The 27274-nt window shown below is 35.2% G+C and overlaps 1 long non-coding RNA gene across 1 annotated transcript; it reads left to right on the top strand.

Annotated features, from left to right (window-relative positions):
• Positions 1-15466: 15466 nt before the first annotated feature.
• Positions 15467-25151, top strand: LOC309649490. The gene is made up of 3 exons (XR_014257145.1): positions 15467-20184; positions 20490-21318; positions 24238-25151. It is a non-coding gene; the product is annotated as an uncharacterized lncRNA (long non-coding RNA).
• The last annotated feature ends 2123 nt before the right edge of the window (positions 25152-27274 follow it).

Genomic DNA, 27274 nt, shown 5'->3' with positions numbered 1-27274 from the left:
ATTTATAACCAATGTATAGCAATTTAGGATAACTAGTCTTTATGGATACTGAAAATTTAGCACCACTAGCCAATAAGAAAAGTGAGATGAAAGAAATGTGTGGGGTGGAGACTGTCAAGATAATTTGTATGAAGGATTATAATAGATGGGATTGAAATGGCACCAGTCCCCATTATATACCCAAACATGTGGGAGTGATGGTGTCAGATTTAGAGCAAAAGTAAAAAATTGACTTGGGTGTAGAGATTAGGGTTATGATTTTGAGGAGAGGGTGTGGAAAAGAACTAGACTGCACATAATAAAATTTCTCCAGCCCCAAGGTGGTTATCTGCTCTTAGGCTCTACAGATTCTGTTCATAAGACAGAAAGTCACTCATCATCAACATTTCTCAGACACACCATACTGTTACTGATGCTGTGCCCTCACTAGGAATGTTCCTTTCCCACCTGTAACTTTAAAAAAATACATCTTTGAATATCGTGATTGAGCTTCAAAAGAAGCTGTTCTTAATAAATTTGATCTTCTTTGCTCTTTTCTGGAGTTTCATCATTTCCCTCATCTTACCCATTCCAAATCTTAGAATAGAAAAGCTTTCATTTAGAAATAAAAGGTCAGGGGACTTCCTGGTGTTGCAGTGGTTAAGAATCTGCCTGCCAGTGCGGGGGACACGGGTTTGATCCCTGGTCCTGGAAGATCCCACATGCCGCAGAGCAACTAAGCCTGTGTGCCACAACTACTGAGCCTGTGCTCTAGAGCCCGTGAACCACAACTACTGAGCCCGTGTGCCACAACTACTAAAGCCCGCACGCCTAGAGCCCATGCTGCACAACAAGAGAAGCCACCACAGTGAGAAGCCTGCACACCGCAACGAAGAGTAGCCCCTGCTCGCCACAACTAGAGAAAGCCTGCACGCAGCAACGAAGACCCAACACAGACAAAAAAAAAAGTTCAGGACTTCCCTGGAGGACCAGGTAAGACTCCGTGCTTCCACTGCAGGGGGCATGGGTTCCACCCCTGGTCAGGGAACTAAGATCCCTGTGTGCCTTGAGGTGAGGCCAAAAAAAAAAAAAAAAAAAAGTAAAAAGTCTTCAATGTCTGTGTCAGACTTAGGGTTAACCCAACTATAAAATGTTTTCAGAGTAGGCATTATCTATGTGGTATCTCCAGCTGATTTTCAGGCTAGGCTTGATCCAAGCCAGAGTCTGGTCAGAGTAAGATAAGAATGAGAACTAGGAGGAAGGAGAGTGAGGAGTCACTGAACAGAAGCCTGCAGAGAACAGCTCAGAGCAGTAAAGAGAGCTGTTAGTTACTGGAATTGCGGTGTAAGTCAGAAAAGAGTCCTTGCAGAGTCCTAGATAGAATCCAAAAGAGAAAGAACAGTAGGTCACTTTCTTGAAAAGTGAGGGCTGATGCCTGTTGCAAGGGGAGTTTTCTAGAAGTGAATCAGTGTTAGGAAATTGTTAGACTGGAAGCTGAGACCACCCTCCCCAATAAAGTGAAGATGCATTTGCACAAGTGTCCAGAGAGGACAAGAGGACTTACTGAGAACTTCTTATTTATTCCTCACCTCTGAGCACCTTTCTTCACCTCATTTCTCAAAAGTAAAATGATATGGCTTCTGGATGACTGTCTGCTCCCATGCTGTGACTTTACATGAGCAAAACAGAGTCTGAACATTCCCATGGCCTCTGCATGTCCCAGGGGACATTCCTTGGAAGAAATGCTGTACCACCCAATGTGAGACCCAAATGTGGTCATTATCCCTGCCAGTGTCCAATAGATCAGCCAACTCCAAAATCATTCTGCTGTTACTATACTCAATAGCGTCATCTTGAAATAAGTACAAATGCTTTCTTTGTCTTACTCCTATGCAATTAACAAGCAGAAAGAAAAAGTCCTGAGGTTAATTTAACAAATACTCATGCTAGGGACAGGGTAAGGTATTATATAGATACATGCAGATTTCTTTTTGTCTCTGATTCTTTCAGCAACCTTCCAAGATTAAGGTTATTCTCTCTCTTTCATAGAAGAATATGTTCAGACTTTCAAAGATGAAGCATTTTGCACAGGGATAACCAACTAGCAGTAATGGGATGAGAATGAGAGTATGTCTATAGGACCAGAGTCAATTTATTTTTTTCTATAGTGTTCTACAGTGTGTTCAGGAAAAGTGAAAAAAATTTTGTATCTCATTCAAGATGTCTGTGCTATTTCAACTTCATGACCTGATTTTCAGCTAACTACAAAGGGAGTGTGGCAGGGTTCTGGGGCAGACATCTAGCACAGCTGTTCCACTGGCATTGATGTAGCTTTTGTTGGAGTAATTTTACTTATAAAATTCTCTCTTTCATCTCTAGGGGCCCAAGTACTTCCCCTCAAGCACTAAAATAGTTTGAATTATGCAAGGGAATGTAAGAAATTCAAAGAAGGATGGTTATTTTTATCCAGGTACGGTTTTCTAAAAAGTTAATTTGATTAGAAGTGTACTTATTTCTAGAGAACTTTAGTCCAAATTCACATTAAGGTGTCTTCCACTTTTGGCATGTCCATCATCACTATCCTATCATTCTGATGTTTATTATCATCATAGTTTGTTTTCATATCTGCATGCAAAATGTTGAGGTAGTGCATTCTCAGGTTGCTCATTGGAATCACCTAGGAAACGCCTAAAATGAAGATTGTACAGCCCTACCTCAGGCATAACAAACCAGAATTCCTGAAAATGAGAGCCCAAAATTTGGATTTTAATACTTATAGGAGAACCTGCTGGTATTTAGAATTTAGAGAGCACATTCACATGCATCGTCTTAACATGATCTCTCCAACAGCCCTTTGTGGGAAGGAATGTGGTAATTTTAGAAGGTTGAGGTGAATTTCCCAAGGGAAATCATATGGGACTAAACCTTCAGATCACCTACCCAAAACACAATTCTCTTTCCATTCTCTTATCAATGCAATGACTTACAGAAAGGCCACATGATGGAGAATCATGGTGCTAGGTAAGGTTTATCTAGAGGCATAGTGGGGGGTCGATTGCTTGTGCTTCCTGGAAGGCTGTGTTGAGAAGAATTAGGGAGCTGCTTTTGGGCTGTGATGGAGTGCGATGTTTTGTGTCTGACATACATGTGGAAGCACTTCATGACGGCTCACCTGCTTATAATATGCACCTTTTACACTCCCTGTTTCTTCCAATTGTTCAGTCTCTTCTTATTTCTGCTTCCTTCTCTATCTCATCATAGTCAACTCTTTCAAGCTGATTCTCCACCAAATGCTTAATTATCTTAAGCTGGTGATCAAACCAAGTATCAGTTTATTCCACATCCACATCTGGCACCTTCACTGATATTGAAGAAATCAGGCCAACATATAGTATGGCTCCACTAGAAATGTATGGTATTGATCTTACATAGTAGAACAGTGTTCCTTTCTTGTACAAATAAATCAAGTGGGAAAACTTATAATTTTATATAGAAGTGTGGAAATTATTAATTCTAGATATTTTATTTTTCTTCCCTGAAATACTGGAATTGTGATATTCCTTCAAAATACACAGTCTTTCAAAAGAGTTTTGATAAATGGAGTTCAACATGATCTTTTGCGTTTTTTCTAAGAATCCAGAAATGAAATATTACATTATCACAGAGGAAATGTGCACATACATGCAAACATTAAGCACACAAATATATAAATGCGTATCTAAAAAATAGTAATAGCATTGTCATTCTACCTCTATTTGTACCTTTTTTGAGGCAGCAGAATGTTCTGTGGGACATAAATGTTTTAGGTAGTTAGATATCTAATTTCAAATGGAGGCTCTGAGCCTAACTCTAGCTTAGTGTATTCATGAAAATCATCATAAATATGAACATATATACACACAAAAATGTATCACAGTAACCCTGTGGGGTGAATATATTATCTACATGTTCTAAATGAAAAAATATGCAAGAGAGTTTAATATTTTCAATGTTATATATCTAGCAAATGCTAGATGTGGTTGGAATTCAAATCCAGGTTTTTTCATTCCCAAAGTATATGCTTTTCTCACTATACAACCATGCAGAAATGCAAAGATATATTAAAGTCAAGGAGAGGGACTTCCTTGGTGGTCCAGTGGTTAAGACTGTGCTTCCACTGCAAGGGGGTGAGGGTTTGATCTCTGGTCGGGAACTAAGATCCCACATGCTGTGGGGTGTGGCCCAAAAAAAATTAAAAAAAAAAATAAGTCAAGGAGAGATTATAAAAGGCAAAGGACTCCTTTATGAGTACTGTGATTTTGCAAATGAGTAAGATGTGAGCCCTCATGGTTTTTTTTTTAGCAACATTAGCAGCCCAGTCCACTTAGCCACTTACTATATGCTGATATCCTCTGGGAAGTGATGGAATTTTTCTGGGCATTCCACTATAAGCGTGTGCTATTTTGTATATGGAAAAGCAGTTATCAAAAAAAAAGAAAAGGAAGAAGGAAAAAATATGTATGTGTAAAACTGAGGACAATCTCTATAGTGAGAACTAATTGATCAGAGTACATAGCAATATTTGAGTTGAGATTTTTTTAAGGACATTTTATTAATTATTCATTCAGAGTATTTTGCATGCTAGGTGTTACCACATTTAGAATCTCATTTAATGCCATTAATGATTTCAACAAAGAAGGAAAGAGGAGAAGTAAGGGAAGAGGAGAAAGAAGGAGGGAAAGAAGCAGTGCAATCTATGATTTTCCCTATATTATGATACCTTGAGGCAGAAAAACAAAGACAACCCTGAATTTGGTTTCAAATAGATGCCTTACTTAAGAAAACTTGTGGTAAGATTCACCTACCTTCCCTTGGCTTTGCAAAAGGATATTTAGCAGCCTCTGTTAGGTAACCTCAGAAAGACACAGGCATTCCAGTTAACTATAATTGGTCTGTGCTTAAAAGCTACAGTAAACAATAAACACATGAGACATAAATACACTGCTGAGTGACCTTGGAGAAGACTGCCTTCAGCGGCAGGCTGGGGACAACCACATCATTATCAGGGGCTGGGATCACCAGGCTGTTGGAATAATCAGACTTTGGAGGACATTTTCACAGGGAGCAACTCCTGGGTGCCAATCTCTCACTCACACATTATGGCACCAAGTGCTTTTGATCATGTGAGAACAAGTGAGATCTACCTTGAGGTGCATCAGTATTCCAGGTGGAGGTATTAAAATTCTTGACAAGGTAAAGCCATGTATTAAGAGCTTTGCCACTTAGGAGCATTTTCACACCTGAGAATCCACAAACTACTCCTGCCCCCTATTATTTCATCTGAGACATTAAATGATAGTGCTCTTATCAGTTTGGCTGCAAAGTCATTAATTTTATGTTTGAAACGAAGGGGGGAAAAAAGACAAATTTTCTCAGCTTTTGAAATGTCAAGTGAATTTCACCAAACCCTGAAAGAGAAAGTTCATGTTTTTCCTTTTAAGATTTAACATAGGAGGAGGATGACTGGCATCGTTCAGTGATTGTAACAATTACAGGAACTCTTCTGTGTGTCATGATCTTGAATCAATCAAAGTAATCAAGAAATTTGTAAAAAGTTCCCTCTGTAGTAAAGTCAAAAAGTGACCCTTGATGATACCATGGGCAAAAAAGTATAATTCATACAAATGAACACAGTCAGGTTGATAAAATCCCATACAAATCCAACTTCAGCCAAATCTGAATGCCTTAACAACAACAACAATAATAAAAATAGTAATATCTATAAAGGATCATTTTGTTAATGCTAAATTTTTTGTATGCTTTGGCTTATTTACTTCTTACAGCCCTATTCAAGTAGGTGCTATAGTCACACCTATTGCTTAAATGGTGCAGTTGGAGCCTAGAGATTAAGTAATTTTCCTGTGATTACGTAGTCAACAAAAGGCAAGTCTGAGAATAGAGACAAGCTTCATTTGGCCGATCCCAAACCCTGTGTTTTTAGGCATTAGTTTATTAAGTTATTTAATAACTTTTTGTGAAGACATAAGTATGTTTTCCTAAAAGACAGTGTTAAATCTTTTGTCTCTAGTGTCTTTGCTCATGTGGAATACCACCATTGCTTTACAATGTGATATCCTTTCCTTATGACAAATAAAATTATATTTTAAATAACTGGTGTTTGAGAATTCCTGAAGCGTGTATAATTTGGCCCTTCATTTGGCTCAAATCAAGAGTTTGGAATTCAAAGTCAGAAACTGAAGGAGCAGATAGAAACTATATCAGAATTTGTTGTTGTTATTGTTAATATACTAGTTACATTTTTAAAAGTGAGTATGGTTATCTCAGTTACAGATGACAGACCAGATATTCCTGATTCCAGTATTTCAACTATATCCATTCTGTACTTTAAAAAGCAGGAGTGAGAACTAGAGATTACGTGCTGGTTTTCAATAACTGATTCAAATAGTAATTTAGTAGCTGATAAAAGGGAGGAAAGGGGTTTTCTACAACAGACTTTAAATCCCAAACTACCACTTTACATCTTTCAGGTAATTTGGGATGAGGCTGTAGATATATTGAATGTTCACCGTCTTACAAATGATTCATATACACTAAACCACTAGGGAAACAATAATTGCCTAATAGAATGAGAGCTATGTTTCCAATTTAGAAGAACAGGAAAACTATGGTAGAGAAGGCGAGTAAAATAATATAAGAAAACCTTCATAGGGCTATATACCGGCATCAAAAAACAAACCACAAAAAAACAAACCAAGAAAACAAGCTCAGCTCCCTCTAGGCCATCCACGTATCGCTTCGGTCGGCAGACTTTGCTGGGAATTCCCGGTTCTGATGGAGGATGCAGTGACTGATTGCCTCTGTACACAAACAGTTTTACTGCTGTACAGGGCCCAGATGTCAAAAAGGGCCTCATCAGGGGAGAAATCCATTGTTTGTTTTACTGTAACTTCTGCCTCCTGTTAGTGAAAAGGAAAACATTCTCTTTTTGTGCCAGATATAAGGGGATTTCAAAAAGTAAATGAGATTGTAACATAAATATCACCATTTTCTTTTTCAAAAAGCGGGAGCAATTGTCAATGAGGAAAACTCAGCCAGACATATCCTAAAGCTAAGTAAAATTATGTCAGGAGATAAATTAGGACACCAGTGTACAGAGGTATGTCATTGTGTCATTCTAGGGAAAAAAAAGAAAGAAGAAAGCCTTGAAATTCTCCAAAGAAGTTGTATGAAATTCTCTATTTCACTTAATAGTGGGAAAGCAAATTAATTACAGCTTTTTTCAACACTGACAGAGAACATAATAGAAATAAGAACTTCTAGAGATGTGTTTAAAGATAAAAAAATAACTTGTTTTTCAGCTAGCAATTGTTTGCCTCCTCCTGATGGCCTATTACTTTGTCAAAGTGACTCCTTATTTATTCTCTTTGAGCACATGAAGGAAGTCACTTAAAATCCCAGGGATATATAAGAGGGAGAAACCCCACCAAAGCAAGGGAAATCTTAACAGTGGGTATACCTTTAAAGGTCTGAGTCTGGAAAATTACGAGATGCATTTGCATGCGTTGCCGACAAGCTTCACTGTGAGGGTAGAAAACACAAGAAACATTACAGCTCTTCAATTTCTAAAATCCATTTTTGTCCATGAGCTGCTGGTCATGTCTGCAGATTTCTCAAGCTGCATCCCCATAAAACAACAAAATTGGACACTGTCAGCAGAAAAGGAGCATTTTGAATACATCAGTCAGAAAACAAGCACATTTGAAAAGCAGACATAAGAAAAGGTCAAACGGGAGGTTCTAGAAACCCACTAAAAGCTCTCCATGAATGCCCGTATCTGTCTATTTCGAAACTGCTTTACTGCTGACTACCACAAACTTGCATTTCACGTGATTCATGCTCATTGCATCTCCCATAGCAAAACTTAATTAAATATTTCTACATCTGGCTTCTTGATATGCTTTTGAAACTTGCAAAATAATTCCCTTAAGCCTTGAGAACTCCTGAAAAAAATATATTTATGAGTACAAAGGACTCTGCTAGAAGTCACCATGGTTAATTACAGTAAAACAATATTTGTGATTGGTATCATGTATAAAGTTAATTGTCTCATTAACCTTAGCCATTATAATCTGGTCCCATTATAAATGAGAATCAAAAGAAGGGCTAGAAATGAAATATAAATAATGACATCAAAATAGTGTACTTTCCTCCATTGTGATCTTTAAGATTTAAATGCCTGTCTCTTCAGGTTAATAGCTAGTAAGTGTTGTAATGTCAAGATGGTAGATGGATAGAAAACTGGCATCTTAGGATACTTTAGCACATTTCAGATTGGCTATCTTCCTTTCCCTTTCCCATTTCTATCTCTAGGCAATAGAAAATTAAATAATTACTTGATATGGAAGAAACAAGTCCATTCACTATTTAATAGATCTCTTGAGGTAGGTAGTAAGAACATGTGCACACTTGTAGTGGCTTCCCATGCAAAGTCAAGGAAGAATTTAAGAACATTCTAGCTTGGTGGCTAAAACACATGATCAAATCACAGACTTTGACCAGCGTTGAGGAGATTGCATCAAATACGAGCAAAGGTGCATTCATTGTTCCACCAGAAGCTGAAAATCTGAACTCTAAGGGTTTAAAGATGACTCAAGAACCCAAATGATTAACCTGATAATGGAGTCATCTGGAAGAAGTAGATTATGACTTAGTCCTAGTTAGACTCAGATAATGCTAACTAAATGTATTCCTGTTTTAATGACCCAGACACGATGTATCAAAATAAAGCAATAAACTATAAAAATGACAAGAACTACTATGAATTGAATGCTTACTATATTAGTAAGCATTAATTGAATATTACCTATACTTCGGAAGTACCCCATGTACTTTTAATCTTTATAGTACCCTCTTTTGTAATTAATTGTCCCTATTTTACAGTAGACATTGGGACTGAAGTACATGATATGGTTGGTCTCCCCTCACGTAGGGAAACATACTGGACATCTGTATCACTCTGACTGCCTGGAAACAGAAGAGAGACTACAGTAATTACCGATGTGTGAAAACTTTATCCCTGCAAACTAGAAATGTGTGACCTGGCACGCTAGTCAACCTGGACAATTAATGCACTGGTCTGCCCAATAAAATGTGTACACAGTTGCGTTAGGGGATGAATATGGGTACAGAACCTGTGTACAGAGAGAATTTAGGAGATGTGATAGGAAACAGGAACCCAGAGAGATCCCTTTTTCAGTAGACAAACTAGACCACTGGATGCTAGTTTTGTTTAGGTTTTGGTTTTGGTTTATTTTTAATTAATTTGGTGGATCTTTGGTCATATGCTCTATTTAAAGAGAATAGTATGAAAGAGCTCAATGTAAGAAGCTTTTCTGAATTAATCACAATCTTACGGTATATTCTCATAAAGGCAATCCCACACACTTTACATAGCCATATAAAAAATAATTTTGAAAGCCTTATGGAAAATAAACTATAATAATTTCATAGTTAAGACAGAATTAGTTTTCTGTACTATTTCTCAATAACCAAACTCTCTGCTGTTTTCCTAGAAAAGCAAGATGATTTGTATAAGAAATCTGGGCTGGTTAGAGATTTTTAGAGAAAAGATGAAAAGCCTGAGTAACAGAATGAAGCCTCCAGGGATGAGTAGGGGTTCGGGTGAGGGGATCAGGATCTGAAGGGCTATTTTTTCATTCCTTAGAGCTCATCCAACTGGGGAGTGGGGTACAGAAACTTCTAGAATAAAGGTACTTAGTGAAGAAGGGCTCAGTTGCTGTGGAAATTGACTCTAAAATATGGCAATTCCTCTTCAGGTTATAGGAGCATTGGATGGGTGAAACTCTGCTGCTGGTCCCTTGTTATCTTCTGATCTTCTCTCCTCCTTTTCTTGGGTTGTGGCCACTCTTGATCCTTATTTGCTTCTTCTCTCACAACTCACTACTGTCTCTTTTTGTATCTGCTAGTTTTTCTTTCTTCCTACCTTTAATTATTAGGGTATGAAATTCTCCACCTATCTTAGTTGAACTTGTGAGTGTTGAACACTAAAGGACTTAATCTAGAAAGTAAATCTATGAAGAAAAAATTAGTTGTCTAAAGGGCTAACCCACAGCTTATTATATATACTCAAAGAGGGTGCCCAAGAGTGAATTCTTTCTGAAGAATTCTCAAATGCTTTCAGGGACCAGGACCATGGGCTTGTAGGACAGGAAGCATATTTCAGGGAATTTAATATCCATACTTTCCAGCTATGGGTGTTTGGCTGGTAGTTCTTTGAAACTTATTGTTTAAAATTTTAACTTAGTAAAAAACAATCTTAGAATTCTTTATTTCTTATTCATTGTTTTTTTGGTCTTTTTCTTCCCATGTCAGGGACTTACGATTGCAGCTTAAAGAAACCTACTGAAAGTAACTTAGAGTAAAAAGGTAGTAATTGAGAATACAAAATTTAATTCCTTAGGTATCTATTAACAAACATACAATAGGAAAGTAACACGTACCTCCTGGAGACTTAAACTTGAATATAAAATTCAAAAACTGAAGCCGTTTCCCAGTTCTCACTTATAAAGATTGCATGGTTTAATTTTTCTTTGTTTGTGTGTGTGGATATGTTTGCTCTCTGAATAAAAGTTTAATCTGCTTATAAATGTTTTTTTTCCTCCGACACTATGCTGGCTAGCATGTGTCTCTGGGTTTCCATAGCCCTGACTCTTATCCCATCCCAAGAGAGAATGCAGCTCAGAGATAACACCACCTAAATGCAGCTCAGCTTCTCTTATTTGCATTATTAAGTGAAATTAATTAACTCACTAGCAGACAATCAGGGGACAGGGACAGGTGCCTATCTCTGAGCTAATCAGAGTTTGCCAGTGGGTCAAGTTATGAAAACATAAAATTATAACTTAGGCCTACCATTTTAGCAATTTCTATGGGCTTGATATATCTCAGAGAAGCTGGTGACAAATGAGTAAGGCAGACACTCAATTATATGTCTATGGTATAGTCTGGTATATTCCTGCATTGCATTCGTATATGCATTCAGTCAACAAAGATGTATTATATGTATTCAGAATACCAAAGACCCTATAGAATACTCTAGAGATTTAGAATGATTCACTGTACATTTAAGTACATTATAATTTTTTTATTTCCCCACTGAAAAAAGATTCTCTCACAGCTGTGCTAAAAGATTATTAAGTAAACCAGTAACTAGCCAACATATCTCATTATTAACTGCAAATCCTCCCAAATAATCTATATGAATAGAAGAAAAGAGAAAATATCTTTTGAAAAAGACTAGTAGGGAAACATATTAGATATCAAGTAGATTGTAAATATATAATATATAATTAAAATTTGCAATAATATTCAAGTGAACTGGTTCATTAATATTATGTCCATCAAAAATAGCATGAAAATAGTTAAATGACAAACTTAAATATTATTCAAATTACTAAATCACTATTAAGCTTAGGAAATGGTTTTAATAAATAGATGATAATAATAAATGATTATTTATGGTATATAATTCATGTATTGATACAATACATATATCTGCTTGGTTACATATTGATTTGAGTGTTTTATGGTTTGATGAAAGCATACATAGGAAAACACCTATTGAGGTGAATTTTATAAACTATATTTAATAGTTCATATATACTAGAATCCAGTCATCTAGTAGGTTTCAAAGCTTATTGATTTTAATTTGGAGAATATCATGAGTAAAATACTTAAAGTTCTGTAAAGTGTCTGCAGTATTTAGTCAAAAATAGTTAATAGCAAATACACAATTGTCTTGCAAAAGTAATTAAATGTGCACACATACAGCATACACACACACAGTGTTACTATGAAGCATGCCACAAATTCTCTATTACATTAAATGAGATGGAAGAGAGAATATATGGTATTTTATACCCAAACTATTAAAAATTCTTAATCTGAAATTCATTTGAAGCCTACATTTCTAAGTAATCAATATGATAATTATTTCAGGAATCCAGCTTTTCTTGGTAATTGTCTTTAGAAAGACCAACACTTAACATAAATGGATAGTATCAGCTATATAGATCCTTACAGTATATTATTATACTTTAAAATTTTATTCATAGCAGTTCTGTACAACCCAGTTGCTTATAATTTGCTATAATTGCTCCTCAAATAGAGCATTAAGTTTTATGGCTTCATATTTTCCTTGACTAAAAGGCTTTATTACCATAACAATGCTCAGAAAATGGAAATATTGATACCCATAACCTGTAAGTGATGTTTGGTTATTATTTAATGTAGGGGTATGCAGCTTAATTCTAAATGAATCAGAAAGTGCCAAGGCATTTTTTTTTTCTTCTTCCTAACATATCATTTCTGTCGTAATAGACTTAGGACTCTTAAAGAATAGAAACATTCTATTTTATGATGCTTTTTTGTGTATAACAAGGCAGAGGTCTCTGTTAATATCTGAAATAAAAAGAACAGTGTTCTAATTTAAACCTTGGTTTCTTATTTTTCCACAGACTGATGCCCTTTGTGGGAGCACAGAAATTTATAGCCAAACCCCAATCTATTAGGATCAGGACATAAAAGAAAAAAATGGGTTTTAGTGCAGAGGGAAATAACCTTTTACAATATTAATAAAGGCTCTCTATACTTACTATATTTCTTTGACCTATAATGTCAGAAATATAGATTACACCCTTAAATCATGCCCTTCTTGCTTCATACCGAATTTGCACCATTCAGCTTTATCACAAATGTGTCCAGATTTTTACAACATCTGGCACATTTATAGCAATTAGTTCTGGGCAGGCTGTAGTGCCGCCAGTCTCAATTGCACAGTCCAAGAACATACACAAATTATGATTAGTAATGATTTATTCAATGATGAAGTAATTTATCTTAGTCATTTAAAGCCTAAAACTATGAGCTGACAGTTGTGATTTGTGCTATGGTTTTCTTTGATATAATCAAGTTCTTTCTAAATGTTAAACCAAATGGATACAAAAAATGAAAAGCCGTTGTAATAAATACTATGCCATAGTAAAACATTCTTTATCCCCATGGGATAAAATGATGAAATTGTACCAATTAGACCAATCTTTTTCAAAATAGATGAGTAAAGTACAGTGTTTGGAACACTCTGAAAGATCTTGTAAATTTTAATTATAATTCAGTTTTTATCACCAATTGGTGAAAGCCTAAAAGCCTTCTGTCATTTATTAAGAGTGTCATATATGAAAACCTCATAAAATATTTGAATTATGATTAACAATGGTGATCTTTGGAAGCGTTGAACTATGATTCATGATTTTTCACTATCTCCTGTGTATTGGAATTTCTTTCTCCTTCTTCTCTGCCTGTCTACATTTTATTCACGCTTCAAGTTCTGTAAAGTGCCTTTCTTAGTTCCTTACTTGCCCTGCTCACAGAATTTGAAATTGTTTACATCTATCTTGGTCTAACTATTACTATTTCACTTACTGTTGGTAATGCAGCATTATTAGTCGAGTGTCCATATCCCGTATACTATGTATTCCTCACCTTGTTGAGTACAGTACCAGGCACGTAGTAGGTGCTTTAAAAATTCTCACTGCTCTGTTTTGGAAGAGACATGAGTGCTATGGTTCATTCCAGCACATCTTCAGAAGAGTAAGTCTTTTCTTATGACACACAGTGATAAAATTTGCAGTATGATCTCAGCCTTAGGAAACTATGCAGATGTCCAACAAAAATCCATTCTCTTCTTCCATCCTGAATGTAGGTGGAGACATGAGACTAGCTATCACCAGTGCAAGGAGATGTGTCTTCTCAATTCTCTTTCCACTTGCAGAGGACCCATCATTGAACTCAAAGCCCTTGGGAGATGACTGAACTACTAGATAACAGGAAGCACTGAGGTTACTACACTCATTTTGACTTTTAAGTAAATGAGAGCTCATCTTCCATTGGGTTAACCTACTGAAATTTGGTAGTTTCTCCGAGGAGCTTTTATTAATGCGACTAAATAGGGATCATTCTTCTTATTTTCATCTTCAAATCAGATTACTTTTATTATTTTTATAATCCTAAATAGGCTTCTATTATTTTTTCCATGATTAAGGTTTTCATTTTATGTATCACTTTATTATGGTAAAACAAGACAAATCCTGCTGGAATTATTTTCCATGTGTTAGTTAGTAGAAAGACATTTTTCATATCAGGACACTTCTTGCTATATGGATATTTTGATAATCAACCTGGTTTTAATGCAATGGCATTGATCTCTTGGACTTTGGGCTAAGTCCAAGCTGTTATCAGATGATTAGAGATGATCTTTATTTCTCTAGTACTGGCCACGGATTCTTACTACATCTATTCAGTTCTCAGGGATAAACTCTTGATTTGTCCTCTTTTTTTTTCTGTTTTTCCCCCCAGCTTTTTTGAGATATAATTGACGAATAAAAATTGTATATATGATTGACCCTTGAACAACACAGGGGTTGGGGCTGTCAACCCTCTGTGCAGTTGAAAATCCAGGTACAACTTTACAGTCGGCCCTCCATATCTGTGGTTCCTCTGTATCAGTTGTTCCTTCATAACAGGGGTTCCACATCTGGGGATTCAACTAACTGAGGATCATGCAGTACTGCAGTAGGTATTTGTTGAGAAATACCCACATACAAGTGGACTCATGCAGTTCAAACTGGTTTTGTTCAAAGATCAAATATATAAACATATGTACACATGTATGTTATTATACGTATTGTATATACATATGTCTCTATATATAAAAAGGTCTACAACATGATGATTTGATATACATATACATTGCGAAATGATTACCACAATCAAGCAAGCTAACACTTCATCACCTCACATATTTACCATTTTTTGGTGTAGTGAGAATAGTTTAGATTTAGTCTGCTAACAAATTTCAAATATACAGTACAGTATTATTAAATATAATCACCATGCTATACATTGGATCCCAGAACTTATTCATCTTATAACTGAAAGTTGGTACCCTTTGAAAAATAACTCCCTATCTCCTCTACCCCCAGCACCTGTAAACCACCATTATATTGTTTCTGTGAATTTGACTTTTTTACTTTCCACACATAAATGAGATCATCCAGTGTTTGTCTTCCTGTGCCTGCCTTATTTCACTTAGTATAATGTTCCCCGGGCTTATCCATGTTATCACAAATAGCAAGATTTTCTTTTTTTAAGGCTGAATAATACTCTGTTGTGCCACATGTATCACATTTTCTTTCTCCACTCATTGATTGATGGATATACTTAGGTTGTTTCCATATCTTGGCTATTGTGAATAATGCTACAGTGAACGCAAGAGTACATATATCTTTCTTTTTTTATGTTAATATAAATGTTTCAGACATTACATGAAATTTCTGAAAATCTTATATGTTCTGGTATAATGTTATAAGTAATAATCCTAGTTATTACTTTAAAAAAAAAAAAAAAGAGTACATATATCTTTCAAGATACTGATTTTAATTCCTTTGGATATATACTCATAAGCGGGATTGCTTGAACATATGGTAGTTTGGTTTTTAATTTCTCAAGGAAACTCCATTCTGCTTTCCACAATAGCTATACCAATTTACCTTCCAACCAACAGTGTACAAGGATTCCCTTTTTTCCACACCGTTGACAACACTTGTTATCGCTTGTCTTTTTGATAAACGTCATCCGAGCAGGTATGAAGTGATACCTCATTGTGATATTGATTTGCATTTCCTTCATGATTAATGATGTTGAGCATCTTGTCACATACTTATTGGCCTTCCTTGGAAAAATGTCTATTAAGGCCTTTTGTCCGTTTTTTTCAATAAGACTTTATTTTTAGACCAATTTTAGGTTCACAGCAAAAGTGAGGGGAAGGTACAGATATTTCCCAAATACCTCTTGCCCCCATTATCATACGTAGCCTCCTCCATTATCAACATCTTCCAGCAAAGTGGTACATTTGTTGCAATGGATGAACCTACATTAACACATCATAATCATCCCAAGTCCATAGTTTACATAATGGTTCACTTTTTGGTTTGTATATACTATGCGTCTGACAAATGTATAGTAACGTGTTCATCACTGTGGTATCATACACATTATTTTCACTGTTCTGCCTATTTGTCTTCCTCATTTCCAAACCTGGAAGGCACTGACCTTTTTTACTGTCTCCATAGTTTTGTCTTTTACATAATCTCATATAGTTGGAATCATACAATATGTAGCCTTGTCATATTGACTTCTATCACTTAATAATATACAAATAAGGTTTCTCGATGTGTTGTCATGGCTTGATAGCTAGTTTCTTTTTAGCACCAAATAATGTTCCATTGTCTGGATGTACCACAGTTTATCCATTCACTTACAGAAGGACATTTTGGTTGCTTCCAAGTTTTGGCAATTACAAATAAAGCAGCTGTAAACATCTATATGTAGGTTTTCGTGAGGGCATAGTTTTCAACTCCTTTGGGTAAATAACAAAGAGTACAATTTCTGGATCTTAGTGTTTATATGTTTAGTTTTGTAAGAAACTGCCAAACCGTTTTCCAGAGTGGCTGTATCATTTTGCATTCCCACCAGCAGTGAATATGAGTTCCTGTTGTTCCACATCCTTGTCAGCATTTGGTGTTGTCAGTGTTCTGGATTTTAGTTATTCTAATAACTGTGTAGTGGTAGCTCATTGTTGTTTTATTTTGATTTTCCCTGAGGACATATGGTGTGGAGCATCTTTTCATATGCTTATTTGTCATCTGTATATCTTCTTTGATAAGGTGTCTGTTCAGGTCTTTGGCCCATTTTTAAATCAGATTGTTTGTTTTCTTATTGTTGAGTTTTAAGGGTTCTGTATATATTATGGATAACAGTCCTTTATTAGATATGTCTTTTGTATATTTTCTCCCAGTCTGTGGTGTGTCTTATTGTCCTGACATTGTCTTTTGCAGGGCAGCTGTTTCTTATTTTAATGAAGTCTATCTTATCAATTATTTCTCTCATGCATTGTCCCTATGGTGTTGTATATAAAAAGTTATTGTCATGTCCAAAGGTATCTAGTCTTTCTCCTATTGTTGTCTGATATGAATTGTATAAATTTGTGTTTTACATTTAGGTCTGTGATCTATTTTGACTTAATTTTTGTAAAGGGTATAAGATCTGTGTCTAGATTCACTTTTTGTGCATGTGAATTTCCAGTTGTTCCAGTACAATTTGTTGAAAAGACTGTCTTTGCTCCATTGTATTGCCTTGGCTCCCTTGTCAAAAATGAGTTGGCTGTATTTATTTGGGTCTGTTTCTGGGCTCTTTGATCTATTCCATGGATCTATTTGTCCATTATTCCACCAATAACACACTCTTGATTACTGTGTTATACATAGTGCCAGACCTCTTAGTTTGTTCCTCTACTTCAATATTGTGTTTGCTAATCTGGGTCTTATGTCTCTCCGAATAAACTTTAGCAACAGTGTGTTAATATCCATAAAATTACTTGCTTGGATTTTGATTGGGATTCCATGGAATCTATAGATCAAGTTGGAAACATCAGAGATCTGGACCTTACTGAGTCCTCCCATCCGTGAACTTGGAATATCTCTCCATTTATTTAGTTCTTCTTTGACTTCATTTATCAAAATTTTATAAGTTTCATTATATAGATCTTTTATATATTTTGTTAGATTTATACCTAAGTATTTCATTTTTTTCTAAGCTAATGTAAATATATTGTGTTTTAATTTCAAATCCCACTTAATCATTGCTGATATATAGGAAAGTGATTAACTTTTGTATTGATACATTAACCTTGCATCCCACACTTGCTTTAATCCCTTATTAATTCCAGGAGTTGTTTTGTAAATTCTTGGGATTTTCTACATAGATGATCATGTCATCTGCAAACAAAGACAGTTTTTGTTTGTTTGTTTGTTTGTTCCCAACCTATATATCTTTTATTTTCCTTTTTGTCTTCTCGCATTAGCTAGAATGTCTAATATGATGTTGAAAAGGAATGGTAAGAAGGGACGTTTTGCTTGTCCCTGATCTTAGTGGAAAAGCTTCAAGTTTTTCGTCATTAAGTAAGATGTTAGCTATAAGTTTCTGTAGATATTCTTCAGCAAGGTGATGAATTTCCCTCTCTATTCCTATTTTGTTGAGAATTCCTGCCCTAAATGGGTATTGGATTTTATTAAATGCTTTTCCTGCATTTCCTTTTCCTGCATGATATGATCGTATGATTTTTTTTCTTTTTTTTTCTTTGGCCTACTGATGTAATGAAATACATTAATTGATTTTAAAGTGTTGAACTAGTTTTGTGTACGTTGTATAAGTCTCTCTTGGCCATAGTTTATAATTCTTTTTATACATCATTGGATTTGATTTGCTAATATATTTTTGAGGATTTTTGCATCTATGTTTAGGAGAGGTATTGGTGTGAAGTTTTCTTGGAATATTTTTGTCTTGTTTTTGTATTAGAGTCATGCTGGCCTCAGAATGAGTTAGTAAGCATTCCCTCTGTTTCTATCCTTCAAAAGAGCCTGTAGAGAATTGGTATAATTTCTTCCTTAGATGTTTGGTAGAATTCACCAGTAAACCCATCTGGGCCTGGTTCTTTTCTTTTGGAAGATTATTAACAACTGTTTCAGTTTCTTTAATAGATATAGTCCTATTCAGATAGTCTATTTCTTTATGTGTGAGTTTTGGCAGATTATGTCTTTCAAGGAATTGGTCCATTTTATCTGAGTCATCATATTTGTGGTCATAGAGTTGTTCATAGTATTCCTTTGTCCACTTTTAATTGGATTTCTTACTTGATTTATTTACTCTTTCATTCATTTATTTGCTATTGAGTTATATAAGTTTATTATGTATTTTGAATATTAATTTCTTATCAGATACATGGTTTGCAAATATTTTCTACCATTCTGTAGGTTGACTTTTCATTTTGTTGATTGTTTCTTTTGCTTTGCAGAAACTTTTTAGTCTCACTTTTTAACTGACTGTATTTTGGGTATTATATCTAAAAAAATCACTGCCAAAAACAATGTCAAGGAGTGTTTTTCCTCTGTTTTCTTCTAGGGTTTTTACAATTTCAGGTCTTAAATTTAAGTCTTTAATTCATTTTGAGTTAATTTTTGTTTATGATATAAGGGTCCAATTTCATTCTTTGGCATACGTATAATCCAATTTTTCCAACACCGTTTATTGATGAGATTTCAATAAATTTAATAATAATTTAATAAATGTTTCATCATTGTGTATTTTTGGTGTTCTTGTAAAAGATTAGTTGACCATACATGTGTGGGTTTACTTCTGGGCTCTCTCTTCTGTCCATTGGTCAGTATACTGTTTTCATACCAGTACTGTACTATTTTGGTCATTATAGCTCTGTCATATAGTTTAAAAACAGGAAGTGTGATGCCTCCAGCTTTGTTCTTCCTTCTCATGATTGCTTTGGCTATTTGGGGTCATCTGTGGCTCCATACAAAATTTAGAATTTAAAAAAAAAATTCTGTGCAAAATGTCATTTTAATTTTGACAGAGATTGTATTGAATCTGTAGATTACTTTGAATAGTATGAATATTTTAGCAATATTAGTTCTTCCTATATATGAACACACAATATCTGTCCATTTATTTGTGTCTTCTTCAGTTTTTCATCAATGTCTTTTAGTTTTCAGTGTATGGATCTTTTACTTCAGTTAAATTTATTCCTAAGATTTTTTTTTATGCAATTGTAAATGGTATTATTTTCTTAATTTAGTTTTTGGATAATTTGTTGTTAGTGTATAGAAATGCAAGTAATTTTTATAAGTTGATTTTGTATCCTGCAACTATATTCAATTTGTTTATTAGTTCTGACAGTTTTTGGTAGAGTCTTTAGGGTTTTCTATATATAAGATCATATCATATGCAAAAAAAAAAAAGTTTACTTCTTCCTTTGCTATTTGGATAAATTTTATTTATTTTTCTTGCCTAATTGTTCTGGCTAGGGCTTCCTGTATTATATTGAATAGAAGTGGTGAGTGGGGGAACGATTGTCTTTTTTCTGATCTTGGTGGAAAAGCTTTCAGTTTTTCAATGTTGAGTGTGATGTGTGCTTATTATGTATGACCTTAATTATGTTGACATACATTCCTTCTATACCAAATTTGCTGACACTTTTTTTTATCATGAAAGTATGTTGAAGTTTATAATTTTTTTTTTTTTTTTAATTAATTAATTTATTTATTTTGGCTGTGTTGGGTCTTTGTTTCTGCGCGAGGGCTTTCTCCAGTTGCGGCAAGCGGGAGCCACCCTTCATCGCGGTGCGCGGGCCTCCCACCACCGCGGCCTCTCCCATTGCGGAGCACAGGCTCCAGACGCGCAGGCTCAGCAGTTGTGGCTCACGGGCCCAGCCGCTCCGCGGCATGCGGGATCCTCCCAGACCAGGGCCCGAACCCGTGTCCCCTGCACTGGCAGGCAGATTCCCAACCACTGCGCCACCAGGGAAGCCCTATAATTTTTTTATCAACATAATCATATCATTTTCATCCTTTATTCTGTTAATGTAGTGTATCACACTATTTAATTTGTGTATGTTGAACCATCCTTACATCCTGGGGTTAAATCCCACTTGACCATAATGTAGGACCCTTTTAATGTGCTGTTGTGTTTGATTTACAAGAATTTGTTGGGAGTTTTTGTATCTATGTTCATTAGGGATTTACCTGTAATTTTTGTTTCTTGTAGTACCCTTATCTGGCTTTGGCATGAGGGTATGCTGGCTTTGTAAAATCAGTTTGGCACTGTTCCCTCCTCTTCAATTTTTTGGAGGAGTTTTAGAAGGATTGGCATTAATTCTTCTTTAAGTGTTTGGCAGAATTCACTCAAGCCAGCTGGTCCTGGGCTTTTCTTTGTTGGGAGGTTTTTGGTTACTGCTTCAATCTCATACTAGTAATTGGTCTGTTCTGATTTTCTGTTTCCTCATGATTCAATCTTGGTAGGTTGTATGTTTCTAGGAATTTATCCATTTTTTCTAGGTTATCCATTGTGTTGGCATATCATTTTTCATATTAGTCTCTTCTGATCCTTTGTGTTTTTGTGGTATCAGTTGTAATATCTCCTCTTTAATTTATAATTTTATTTGAGTCTTGTTTGTCTTATGCTTGGCTTATGTAGCTAAAGATTTGTCAATTTTATCTTTTCAAAAAGCCAACTCTTATTTTCATTGATCTGTTCTCTACTTCATTTATTTTTGCTCTATTTTTGTTATTTCCTTCCTCCTGCTAACTTTGGGCTTAGTTTGCTCTTCTTTTTCTATTTTCTTTAGGTGTAAAGTTAGTTGGTTATTTGAGATGTTTTTTTTTTTTTTTTTTTATCATATGGTTTTTATTCTTCAATTTGTTAATATGGTGTATCACATTGATTGATTTGCGTATATTGAAGAATCCTTGCATCCCTGGGATAAATCCCACTTGATCATGGTGTATGATCTTTTTAATGTGTTGTTGGATTCTGTTTGCTAGTATTTTGTTGAGGAATTTTGCATCTATATTCATCAGTGATATTGGTCTGTAATTTTCTTTTTTTGTAGTGTCTTTGTCTGGTTTCGGTATCAGGGTGATGGTGGCCTCATAGAATGAGTTTGGGAGTGTTCCTTCCTCTGCAATTTTTTGGAAGAGTTTGAGAAGGATGGGTGTTAGCTCTTCTCTAAATGTTTGATAGAATTCACCTGTGAAGCCATCTGGTCCTGGACTTTTGTTTGTTGGAAGATTTTTAATCACAGTTTCAATTTCATTACTTGTGATTGGTCTGTTCATATTTTCTGTTTCTTCCTGATTCAGTCTTGGAAGGTTATACCTTTCTAAGAATTTGTCCATTTCTTCCAGGTTGTCCATTTTATTGGCATAAAGTTGCTTATAGTAGTCTCTTAGGATGTTTTGTATTTCTGCGGTGTCTGTTGTAACTTCTCCTTTTTCATTTCTGATTTTATTGATTTGAGTCCTCTCCCTCTTTTTCTTGATGAGTCTAGCTAATGGCTTATCAATTTTGTTTATCTTCTCAAAGAACCAACTTTTAGTTTTATTGATCTTTGCTATTGTTTTCTTTGTTTCTATTTCATTTATTTCTGCTCTGATCTTTATGATTTCTTTCCTTCTGCTAACTTTGGGTTTTGTTTGTTCTTCTTTCTCTAGTTTCTTTAGGTGTAAGGTTAGATTGTTTACTTGAGATTTTTCTTGTTTCTTGAGGTAGGCTTGTATAGCTATAAACTTCCCTCTTAGAACCGCTTTTGCTGCATCCCATAGGTTTTGGGTCGTCGTGTTTTCATTGTCATTTGTCTCTAGGTATTTTTTTATTTCCTCTTTGATTTCTTCAGTGATCTCTTGGTTATTTAGTAACGTATTGTTTAGCCTCCATGTGTTTGTCTTTTTTACGTTTTTTTCCCTGTAATTCATTTCTAATCTCATAGCGTTGTGGTCAGAAAAGATGCTTGGTATGATTTCAATTTTTTTAAATTTACTGAGGCTTGATTTGTGACCCAAGATGTGATCTATCCTGGAGAATGTTCTGTGCGCACTTGAGAAGAACGTGTAATCTGCTGTTTTTGGATGGAATGTCCTATATATATCAATTAAATCTATCTGGTCTATTGTGTCATTTAAAGCTTCTGTTTCCTTATTTATTTTCATTTTGGATGATCTGTCCATTGGTGTAAGTGAAGTGTTAAAGTCCCCCACTATTATTGTGTTACTGTCGATTTCCTCTTTTATAGCTGTTAGCAGTTGCCTTATGTATTGAGGTGCTCCTATGTTGGGTGCATATATATTTATAATTGTTATATCTTCTTCTTGGATTGATCCCTGGATCATTATGTAGTGTCCTTCCTTGTCTCTTGTAACATTCTTTATTTTAAAGTCTATTTTATCTGATATGAGTATAGCTACTCCAGCTTTCTTTTGATTTCCATTTGCATGGAATATCTTTTTCCATCCCCTCACTTTCAGTCTGTATGTGTCCCTAGGTCTAAAGTGGGTCTCTTGTAGACAGCATATATATGGGTCTTGTTTTTGTATCCATTCAGCCAGTCTATGTCTTTTGGTTGGGGCGTTTAATCCATTCACGTTTAAGGTAATTATCGATATGTATGTTCCTATGACCATTTTCTTAATTGTTTTGGGTTTGTTTTTGTAGGTCCTTTTCTTCTCTTGTGTTTCCCACTTAGAGAAGTTCCTTTAGCATTTGTTGTAGAGCTGGTTTGGTGGTGCTGAATTCTCGTAGCTTTTGCTTGTCTGTAAAGCTTTTGATTTCTCCATCAAATCTAAATGAGATCCTTGCCGGGTAGAGTAATCTTGGTTGTAGGTTCTTCCCTTTCATCACTTTAAGTATATCATGCCACTCCCTTCTGGCTTGCAGAGTTTCTGCTGAGAAATCAGCTGTTAACCTTATGGGAGTTCCCTTGTATGTTATTTGTCGTTTTTCCCTTGCTGCTTTCAATAATTTTTCTTTGTCTTTAATTTTTGCCACTTTGATTACTATGTGTCTCGGCGTGTTTCTCCTTGGGTTTATTCTGTATGGGACTCTCTGCGCTTCCTGGACTTGGGTGGCTATTTCCTTTCCCATGTTAGGGAAGTTTTCGACTATAATCTCTTCAAATATTTTCTCTGGTCCTTTCTCTCTCTCTTCTCCTTCTGGGACCCCTATAATGCGAATGTTGTTGCGTTTAATGTTGTCCCAGAGGTCTCTTAGGCTGTCTTCATTTCTTTTCATTCTTTTTTCTTTAGTCTGTTCCGCAGCAGTGAATTCCACCATTCTGTCTTCCAGGTCACTTATCCGTTCTTCTGCCTCAGTTATTCTGCTATTGATTCCTTCTAGTGTAGTTTTCATTTCAGTTATTGTATTGGTCATCTCTGTTTGTTTGTTCTTTAATTCTTCTAGGTCTTTGTTAATCATTTCTTGCATCTTCTCAATCTTTGCCTCCATTCTTATTCCGAGGTCCTGGATCATCTTCACTATCATTATTCTGAATTCTTTGTCTGGAAGGTTGCCTATCTCCACTTCATTTAGTTGTTTTTCTGGGGTTTTTTCTTGTTCCTTCATCTGGTACCTAGCCCTCTGCCTTTTCATCTTCTCTATCTTTCTGTAACTGTGGTTTTTGGTCCACAGGCTGCAGGATTGTAGTTTTTCTTGCTTCTGTTGTCTGCCCTCTGGTGGTTGAGGCTATCTAAGAGGCTTGATGGGAGGCTCTGGTGGTGGGTAGAGCTGACTCATTTGAGATGTTTTTAATGTAAGCATTTATCATGATAAACTTTCCTCTTAGAACTGTTTTTGCTGCAGCCCATAAATTTTGTTTTTTGTGATTCCACTTCCATTTGTCTCAAGATACTTTTTTATTTCCCTTTTGATTTCCTCTTTGACTCATTGGTTGTTCAAGAGTGTGTTGTTTAGTAAATTTTTCAGGATTTCTCCTGTTACTGATTTCTAGTTTCATGCCACTGTGGTCAGAAAAGATACTTGATGTGATTTCAGTCTTCTTTAATTTGTTAAGGCTTATTTTGTGGCCTAACATATGCCCTATTCTGGAGAATGTTTCAGGTGTACTGGTGAAGAATGTGTATTCTTCTATTATTGGATGGAATGTTCTATAAATGTCTGTTAGATCCATAATTGATTATAGTGTTATTCAAGTTTGCAGTTTCCTTATTGATTTTCTTTCTGGATTGCCTATCCATTGTTGTCTATTGGTATTATTAATATTTCTGTATATTAGTCCCTTCTATTCTGTTAATATTTGCTTTACATATTTAAGCACTCCAATATTAGGTGCATATATAGTTATAATTGTTATGTACTCTTGATGAATTGACCTCTTTCTAATTATGTACTGACCGTCTTTGTTTCTTGTGGCAGATTTTGACTGAAAATCTGTTTTGTCTAAGTATAGCCACCCATGCTCTCTTTTGGTTACCATTCACATGGACGGTCTTTTTCTATCCCTTCACTTTCAGCCTATGTGTGTCCTTGAAGCTAAAGTCAGTCTCTTGTAAGCAGCATACAGTTATGTGGGTTTCTTTTTTAATCCACTCATCCACTATGTGTTTTTTGATTGGATAATTCAATTTAATTACATTTAATTTAATTATGGTAGGTGAGGACTTAATATTGCCATTTTGGTTTTTTTTGCACTAAAAAAGAAAGGTGCCCCTTTAATTTGTTCTTTTTTTTTTTTTTCACACACACACACTGTATTTTATTTTTACAAGAGATAAATAGACTGACACCAAGCATTGTACATGGATGACCACAACAAAAGCAACAATGATTGCAATTACCAAACATGAAACACACTCATACTATGTCATAATATTGACATTCAGTCCAGTAATCCTCCACTGTAACAGCTCCTTTACTTTGCAGTGAAAATTGATTTGTATATTCTTTGCCTCTGAGTCCTTGTGGGATTTTTTTTTTTTTAATTCAGACAGAAAGTCACAAAAATTATACTCATCCTCATCAGTTCACTCAGTCCCATGTAATTAATTTTTTTTTTCATCTTGATCTTTTGTTAGCACTTTTATGAGTTCATCAGTTTTTCATTAGAGTTCTGAAAATGCTTATTCATTCAGTTCAGCAGTACAGTCAGTTACCAGAAACCTGTACTTGTCAGAGTCTTTTCCATGAATTTCTTGAAGATGAAGCCCTTTTATAGGAACATATTTGCAAAATCATCAGAGTACACCCAGAACTGTCTGTAAATGACAAAAGACTTAAAAATGACCACGGTTAAAGATTTGATGAAAGTTCATAATAATGCAGTTGACAAGAAAATTAGTTATTTCTGAGATATACATTTTAAAGTAATAACTAGGATTATTACTTATAACATTATACCAGAACATATAAGATTTTTAGAAATTTCATGTAATGTCTGAAACATTTATATTAACATATTTCCATACATATTTCCATACAAATACAAATATAAGATTTTTAGAAATTTCATGTAATGTCTGAAACATTTATATTAACATATTTCCATACAAATAACCCAATGAAAGTTTAGTATTAGTTGTTTTGTTTGTTTTTTTATACTGCAGGTTCTTATTAGGCATCAATTTTATACACATCAGTGTATACATGTCAATCCCAATCGCCCAATTCAGCACACCACCATCCCCACCCCACCGCAGTTTTCCCCCCTTGGTGTCCATATGTCCATTCACTACATCTGTGTCTCAACTTCTGCCCTGCAAACTGGCTCATCTGTACCATTTTTCTAGGTTCCACATACATGCATTAATATACGATATTTGTTTTTCTCTTTCTGACTTACTTCACGCTGTATGACAGTCTCTAGGTCCATCCACGTCTCAACAAATGACTCAATTTTGTTCCTTTTTATGGCTGAGTAATATTCCATTGTATATATGTACCACAACTTCTTTATCCATTCGTCTGTTGATGGGCATTTAGGTTGCTTCCATGACCTGGCTATTGTAAAGCCATTTTGTTAATTGTTTTCTCACTGTTTTGTATCTCCTTTGATCCTTTCTACCTCTCTTGCTCTCTTCCTTTTGATTTGGGGATTTTGTTGTTATTGTTGTTGCATTATGGTTTGATTCCTTTCTCATTATTTTGTGTTTCTACTACAGATGTTTTTTTTCTTTTTGACTACTGTGAGACTTACATAAAACATCTGGTAGTTAGACTATTTAAGCTGATAATAATTTAACTTCAATTGCATATAAAAACTCCCTGTCCCTCATTTTGTGCTATTGATGCCACACTTTACATATTTTTATATCGTGTATCCATTAATAAGTTTTTGTAGCCGTAATTATTTTTAATACTCTTTTTCTTTTAACTTTTATACTAGAGTTAAAAGTGATTTGCACATCAGTGTTACAGTTTAGAGTGTTTTGAATTTGACTATATACTTATCTTTACCTGTGAGTTTTATACTTTCATATATTTTCATGTTACTTAGCATCCATTCATTTCAACTTGAAGAATCCCTTTAACATTTCTTATTTGGCAGCTCTGGTGGCAGTGAACTCCCCCAGCTTTTGTTTGTCTGGGAATGGCTGTTTCTCTTCTTCATTGCTGAAGGGTAGCTTTGCCAGGTGTAGTATTTTGTTTGGCAGGTTTGTTTGTTTGTTTGTTTTTTCAGTACTTTGAATAAAAAGTTTCCACAAAGGCACTTTTGCCTATAGATAGTCAAATTATGGTTTCTGTGGAGGGTTGTGAATGGGAGACATCCTGTTCTACCGTGTTGCTGATGTCACTCACTTATATTATT

The sequence above is a fragment of the Balaenoptera physalus genome (assembly GCF_965194825.1).
Source record: "Balaenoptera physalus genome assembly, chromosome: 19".
Taxonomy (NCBI): Eukaryota; Metazoa; Chordata; class Mammalia; order Artiodactyla; family Balaenopteridae; genus Balaenoptera; species Balaenoptera physalus.
This window is presented reverse-complemented; position numbering and strand designations above follow the sequence as displayed.